Genomic DNA, 7,252 nt, shown 5'->3' with positions numbered 1-7,252 from the left:
GGTCCTGGGCATGAGATGGACAGGCCTCATCATCAAAAGTCTACCTGCCTCGGCGGTGATAATGTCTGCGAGCTACAGTCTTGACCCGAGCCATGGCCTGTAAAATAATTGAAAACTTGTAAGGGAAGTCAGTGCCAGAATAAAAAGTTTAAGGCACAAAATAGAATCATGTATGTCAAGTAAGATAGACAAAACAGATAAATGACATGAATCTATGGAAGTGACAAGGTATGAACATGCTAAGCAGTATAAGTGTAAAATGCATCCAATGTAGAAAATCACAAGCATTGGGCATGAATAAGATAGCATGGACACAAGATAAGATGCATGGAATGTGTATATGCAATCTATGAAGTTCGATCGATCACAAAAAATATGAGATCGATCTCTCATGATCGATCTGAGAAATTAAGTAACTAAGTTCGATCCATCTCACTCGATCGATTTGAGAAATATATTCGATCGATCGAACCCTGCGAAGAACGTGGACAGTCACAGATCTGTGACGTGGATGGCATAGGGCCTTCACGAACATAGTCGTGGGCCCATCAATACACAAATCATCAATCCTAATCACCTAAGAAGGCCCATACTCCCAAAATCAAATCGAAACTTAGAAATCTAACAAAATATATATACGCATATATACATATATATACAAAGGGAGTCAAAGCTTCATCAATGGAGAGTTTCATCATCAAAATAGCATGGATCTAACATTTAAAGCATGTATGAAGCAAATCCAAGCTTGAATACAAGAGAAGTCTCGGATCTTACCAAAATCGAAGGATGAGATGAGATGAAGATGAGATGGAGATCCGAGAGGAGAGAGAGAGAATCGACGTTTGGATCTCGCCGGAGATGGGGAAAATGGGTGCAGCAGGGATGAGAGGAATGGGGTTTCGAGAGGGTTAGATCGATCTGTGAAATCGATTTTGAAACCCTCAGTATCATTTTTAAAAACTTCCCCGAACCAGTTCCATCGATCGAACTGCAACCTCAGATCGATCGAACTGAAATAATCTCTCATTGAAATTTTTTTAAAATTTTTAAAATTTTTTTTTTTTTAAATTAAAAAAAAAAATTAATTTAAAACTAAAAATTAAAAATTGAAAATAAAAAATTTTGGATTTTTTGAAGAATTAAAATAAAATAAAATCTTTTTGGAATTTTTGGAAAATAAAATAAAATAAAATAAAAATATTTTTGGAATTTTAAAATTAAAAAATCAAACAAAGTCAAAGATAATAAGATGAGGAATAGAGATCGATCTAAACAAAATGTTCGATCGATCTGACAGAGAGCTAAAAATATGCAGGCTTTGGGTTCAGAAATTTTTCTAAGTGTTGGAACTCAAGATTGATCGAAATTGAAGTTTGGATCGATCTAAGGACTTATGATCGATTTGAGAACAAGTTCGAACGATGGGACAGAGAGGTGATTTGGATGCAAGTGGATACAGGTCGAAAATTTTCTAAGTGTTGGATGTAGGTTGAAGTTCGATCGATCGAACTCTCATTTGAGATCGATCGAACTTATGCAAAATGATCAATTTCAACATAAAAGTGCATGCAGTCCTAATCACAGTTCCTAGCAATATATATGAACCAAAAACAAGTATCTAGACTTTGCAAGAATTAAAATTAAAGATAGAAATGAGGGAGGAATAGGGTTTTGACACCCTACGAAATGTCGTGCTAGTCTTTAACGTCTCTAGCAAGACGTTGGGCTCTTTTAGCCCGGATCAAACATCTTATAGTGCAGACCCTCCTCAATGGGGTGATAAGTGCTCTGAACTCCACCCAATAAATGGTTCTTTAAGGAACTTGTTGGATTAAACTTAAAAGACATTTTCGGTCCTTGGTCAATGCAATCTTTGGGCTTCCACGCCCTTTCAAAACAGGATTTTGAAACAAGTTTCTTTGGTTTCAAGGTTGAAGATGGACTGTTTGAAACTTTGGTCTCACACAAAAGCTCAATTCCTTCACTTTTAAGGTCATGGCATTTTTCTACAACATTAATCTCTTCATGCTTGTCAAATGAATTGGGGGTTGGATTAAAAATATTCAACTTTACCTTCATGTGGCCAAATGAGATCTTCATAATCCCCGTCCCACAATTGATGTTGGCATTCGTGGTTGCCAATAAAGGACGGCCAAGGATAACAATAATTTGGCTCTTAGGATTTAGAACCGGTTCCGTGTCAATAACAACGAAATCGATGGGAAAAAAGAATTTATCAATCTTAATCAAGACATCCTTGATGATACCCCTAGGCTTTTTGATTGATCGGTAGGCAAGTTATAAAACCACCGACATCAGTTTTAAGTCTCTTAAGCCTAATTTGACATAAACCGAGTATGGAAGAAGATTAACACTTGCTCCTAGGTCAAAAAGAGCCTGATTAATTATATGATCACCAATGATGCATGAAGTAGTAGGTGAACCAGGGTCCTTAAACTTGGGGAAAGTGTTATGCTGCAAAATTGAGCTCACTTGCTCAGTTAAGACCACTTTTCTAGGTGCTTAGCTTTTGTTCTTCCTCTTTTAGGTGCACAAGTCTTTCAAGAATTTGGCATAAGCCGGAATTTGCTTGATTGCATCCAAAAGTGGAAGATTGACTTTCACTTGCCTAAACACGTCCATGATTTCATTGACTTTGGCCTTTTGCTTGTCATTTGAAATGGATCCTTTTAAGGCATCCGGAAACGGAGCTTTTGGTTCAAAAACCTTTTTAGAATTTTTCTTTGAAGTCTCTTCAACACAAGAAGTTTTCAAATCATTTTGCAAATCTTTCTTTTCAAAATCACTTTTGAACACATTCTCATTTATATGGTCATGCACATGCAATGAAGGAGGAATATGATATGAAACGGGATGGGTGTCAACTTGTGGTTGCTCCGGTTCACTCTCTTCATTGGACACACTCACTTGGTTGTCCACAACCCTTCCACTTCTCAAAGTAGTCACCGCATTGACATGCTCTATTGTGTGACCTTCCGATAAGGAATGAGTCTCCACAACATATTATTGCTTTTTTGGGGCATTCAAAGGCATTTTTCCCTTCTCTCTTGTATTCAAAGTGCTAGCTATTTGCCCTACTTGGGTTTCTAGCTTTGCAATGGATTGAGAGTGAGAATGAACTAATTGTGCGTTTACCTCTAAAGTGCCCAAAGGGGTCAAAACTTTCTCTTCGAAAGCGAGACTTCTAACATTTCCTTGGGAATATGATGGTTGATTGGGAAAATGAGAATTTGAAAATTAGTTTCCTTGTGATTGATATGATGATCTAAAACCTTGAGAACCTTGGCCTTGTAGTGGAGGTGGAATGTACTGTCCTTGAAAACCGCCTTGGGAAGGGGTTGAGCCCTCCCCTTGGTTTTTCCAAGAGAAATTCGGTTGATTCCTCCAACTAGGATTGTAATAATTTCCATAAGGATTGCTCCCTTGATTGGTAAAAACAGCATTTGTTTGTTCATGATGCTCACTTTGCACATGTCCATGGGGATAATTGGAAGTAGAATGTAAAACACTTGAACAAGTCATACATGTCTCATTAGATGCATGATGAGAATCGTTAGGGAAGGAAGATACTTGATTCGCCGAGTTTTGGTTGATCAAAAATTGATCAAACCTTTGAGATAATGATTTCATTTCGGCGGCAATTTCATTGGAGTGGTCGACTTGATGTAAGCCAACACTCTTCCTACCACTAGAATTTCTACCATTCTTCAAAGATAAAGTACGATGCAAAGAATTTTCACTCATGCCCTCATAAAGACGCCACACGTCATCCTCATACCTATCAATGTAAGAGCCACCCATAGAAGCATCAACCATGCCTTTGTAATTGTCCGATAAGCTCTCAAAGAAATATTGAACTAATTGCCATTTGGGCATGTCATGATGTGGACACTTCCTAAGCAATTCATTAAAGCGTTCCCATGCCTCATAAAATGTTTCTCCATCCCCATGTGAAAATTCTCGAATTGACGTTCTCATGGCACTGGTCTTAGAAACCGGATAGTACTTCTTCAAGAACTCTTGTTGCATTTACGCCCAAGAAGTTATTGAAAAAGGCCTAAGATTGTTAAACCAATATTTTGCCTTATCTTTAAGGGTGAATGGAAAAAGTTTAAGCCTTAAGATCTCTTCTGGTATGTCCGTGTATTTTACGGTGGAACATACTTCAAGAAACTCATCCAAATGCTTGTAAGGTCTTCACTTGGAAGTCCATGATAGTTAGGAAGCATTTGAATTATTTGTGGCTTGATTTCATAGTGGTGTGCTCTAAATGGTGGCAATTGAATGCATGTGGGTGCATTATATTTATTAAGCACATAGTGATCTCTTAAAGCAAGGGGAGGATTAGCAATTGGAGGAGTAACATGGGCACCTTGGTTACCTTGAATGATGGGAGGTGGTGGAGCATAGATTGGCCTTGGCATTCCCAATGGAACTTGGCCTTGTTGTTGTGGTAGATGAACATATGGTCTAGGCATTCCTAATGGAACTTACATGTTATCATGATGCACATTAGGGTGGAGGATGCCTTGTTAGTCTATGTGACCAAGGTCCTCCACATGGTCCTTATTGTGTCCTTCCATTAATGAAATGGATTGACTAGCACTACTTCTTCCCCTAGGGTTTCGAACAATGGATTCAAGATGAAAATTTAAAAGGACAAGAGTGGGTCTCAATGATCTACGACCATGCATGCACAATGCAACACAACAAGCAATAACAACAAACACTTCACCTTCACAACAAATCCATAATCAACAAACTTCCTCCACATACAATGTTCATACTCCCATGCTCTAACAATAATATGCCAGAAAAGTAAATTGCCTCCATGCGGACTTACGATTTATCTAAGAATTGAAATAGTAACCTCCACGCAGGCTGACGATTTAACTAAGAGTTTGAGTAAGAAAAGCTCACAAAGGTCCTTTAGCACTTCGACTCCAAATTTATAGCTTAGCTTAGCAAATTTTTAAATTTTTAGCATTTTTCCTTGCTTGCTTAGCTCCTTTGCTTGCTTCCTAGCTCAATGCTCCTTGTCAATCAATAACAAACACAATAAGTAACAAAGTTTAAAAACAAAGTAAAGACACAATCAAAAGAGTACTAATTCCTAATTGATTCCACAAATACGACGTTGCCAATCAATCAATCCCTTGCAACGGCGCCAAAAACTTGGTGGTTGTCGCGTTCCAAACCCAAAAGTTTATGCTTATGCAATGTGGCCAAGTTTTACATTTAGAAATTGCCACTACTACCTTTCACTAAAAATATAGCTAGGGTGAGTAGGGATCGTCCCAAAGGATTGAGTGTCGTACTAGGTTGAGGGATCAAAATTAGGGTTAGTAGGTCAAGTGATCAAAATAGTGGTTGGTTGGTTGAACTAAACTAGATGCAAATTAAACTAAGGTAAACAATAATGCAATAGAGAGAATAAAAGAGAGAGAGATCTTGGGGTTTAGAGATCACCACTACGCATAACTTTTCTACACCTTTAATGAATGATTAATGAGTGTAAGAACATGTATTGCAACAAAGTGTGTGTGTGTGGTTGTTTCAACAAGCATGGATAAAAAATTAAGCATATATTGTCTAAATAACATGGTAGATAGCACAACATATCAAATTAAGCCATTAATCATTTCTTTAAGCTCACAATCCAAATACATCACAAGGTTAGAGATACATGTTACTTGCTTTTCATAAGTATGGAACATCAACAACAAGCATGGATTGTCCTCCCATTTAACAACTACTCTACAACTAAGCTAATGACATGAAATTAAACTAATTAAACTAAGGAAGAGGTATAATCCATCAAGTAATGAGTATGAACCATCAAATAAACCACAAGAACATGACATTAAGCACTATGTCTTGACAATCTTTAGATTTATAGTATCAATACACATAAACATGCATCAGTAACACAAGAAATAGAGACAAACACATAAACATCTATTCTAGCAAACATAGACATATGAATAGAATGAAATGATCAATTGGAAGCATTAAACCACATAAATCATTGAATAAACAAGATCTATATATATATAAATATCAAGACATGAATCACAATACAAATCCCCTCAAAAATACATAAATCAAGAAATAGAAAGTATGCTTAGGGCTAACTCTAGCCCCAAGAGGATGTCTAGCCACTCATGGATGATGTCCTCTAACCCTCAAGGGCAAGCTCTATGGAAGAAATCTGCTCCTTGGTTGATGAAGAGCCTCTAATGGTGTCTCTAGCCTCCTCCTCTTCTTTGTTTCCTCTCTAAGAGTTCTACAAGGTATGATATAATATGATGTGATATTCTCTCCCCCTTATAAAAAGTAATCATTATCCTTATATAGGTAGGTCAAATAACACCCAAAATGAGCTGGGGTCGTACAGCAAATATTCCCCAATGATTAGATAAAGGACAACTTTTTGTGAGCTGGAAATTTAACTTTTTCACACTGGAGGAAGTTCGATCGATCAAACCTTGGACTTGGATCGATCGAACATGGCTGAGATCTATCGAACTGAAGCTGGATCGATCCTCAACGGCGGCGCCTTTTTGGATAAAAATAAATCTGAGATATTTTAAAAATATTTTTGGAAAAAGGACAAAAGTGGTTGGTTGGGTGGTACAACTGGATAAAATCAATTATTTGGATAAAGACAAGAATGTTTGATCGATCGGAGAAGGAAGTTGGATCGATCGAACTTTTGAGATCTTTGAACAGGGACAAACATGGCTCAGATCCATCTTGAAGTGCTAAGATCGATGAAAATTGGATCGATCGAACTTTTCTTGAGACCGATCGAAGTTGCTGAAATTCCACCATTTGTTTCCTTTTGCTCTACTTTGCTCCTTTCTTTAATTCATCCCAGAATTGCTTCAATTAAGCTCTTATTTGGCTGAATTAGCTTATTTTAGGGATAAGTACCTGAAAATGAAAATAACTCGAAATCAATACAAAACAGTAAAATAAAATAGATAAAGGTTCTAAAATACCTAAACTTAAGGGGTTTAAATACACACTTTTCAGCGCTCATCATTGTGTGCAAAAGTGAACATGCACGAAAACGTAATATGCATTTTAACACACGCTGCAATAGCCTACGGCCTCAATACATGCCAAATACAAAATATCACCTATCAGACCTCCAAAATCGTATAATGTTTTCATAAGTAAAACACAAAACTAGAAGCATATGTGAAAACTAGAAGATATTTGG

General features: G+C 37.1%; 1 pseudogene; it reads left to right on the top strand.

Annotated features, from left to right (window-relative positions):
* Positions 1-3,898: 3,898 nt before the first annotated feature.
* On the top strand, positions 3,899-3,997 carry LOC132297936 (small nucleolar RNA R71; annotated as a pseudogene).
* Positions 3,998-7,252: the final 3,255 nt, after the last annotated feature.

Source organism: Cornus florida, unplaced genomic scaffold, assembly GCF_030987335.1.
Source record: "Cornus florida cultivar Cherokee Brave unplaced genomic scaffold, ASM3098733v1 CherokeeBrave_3.0.0_Hap2_Chr02, whole genome shotgun sequence".
In the NCBI taxonomy this organism is placed as follows: Eukaryota; Viridiplantae; Streptophyta; class Magnoliopsida; order Cornales; family Cornaceae; genus Cornus; species Cornus florida.
This window is presented reverse-complemented; position numbering and strand designations above follow the sequence as displayed.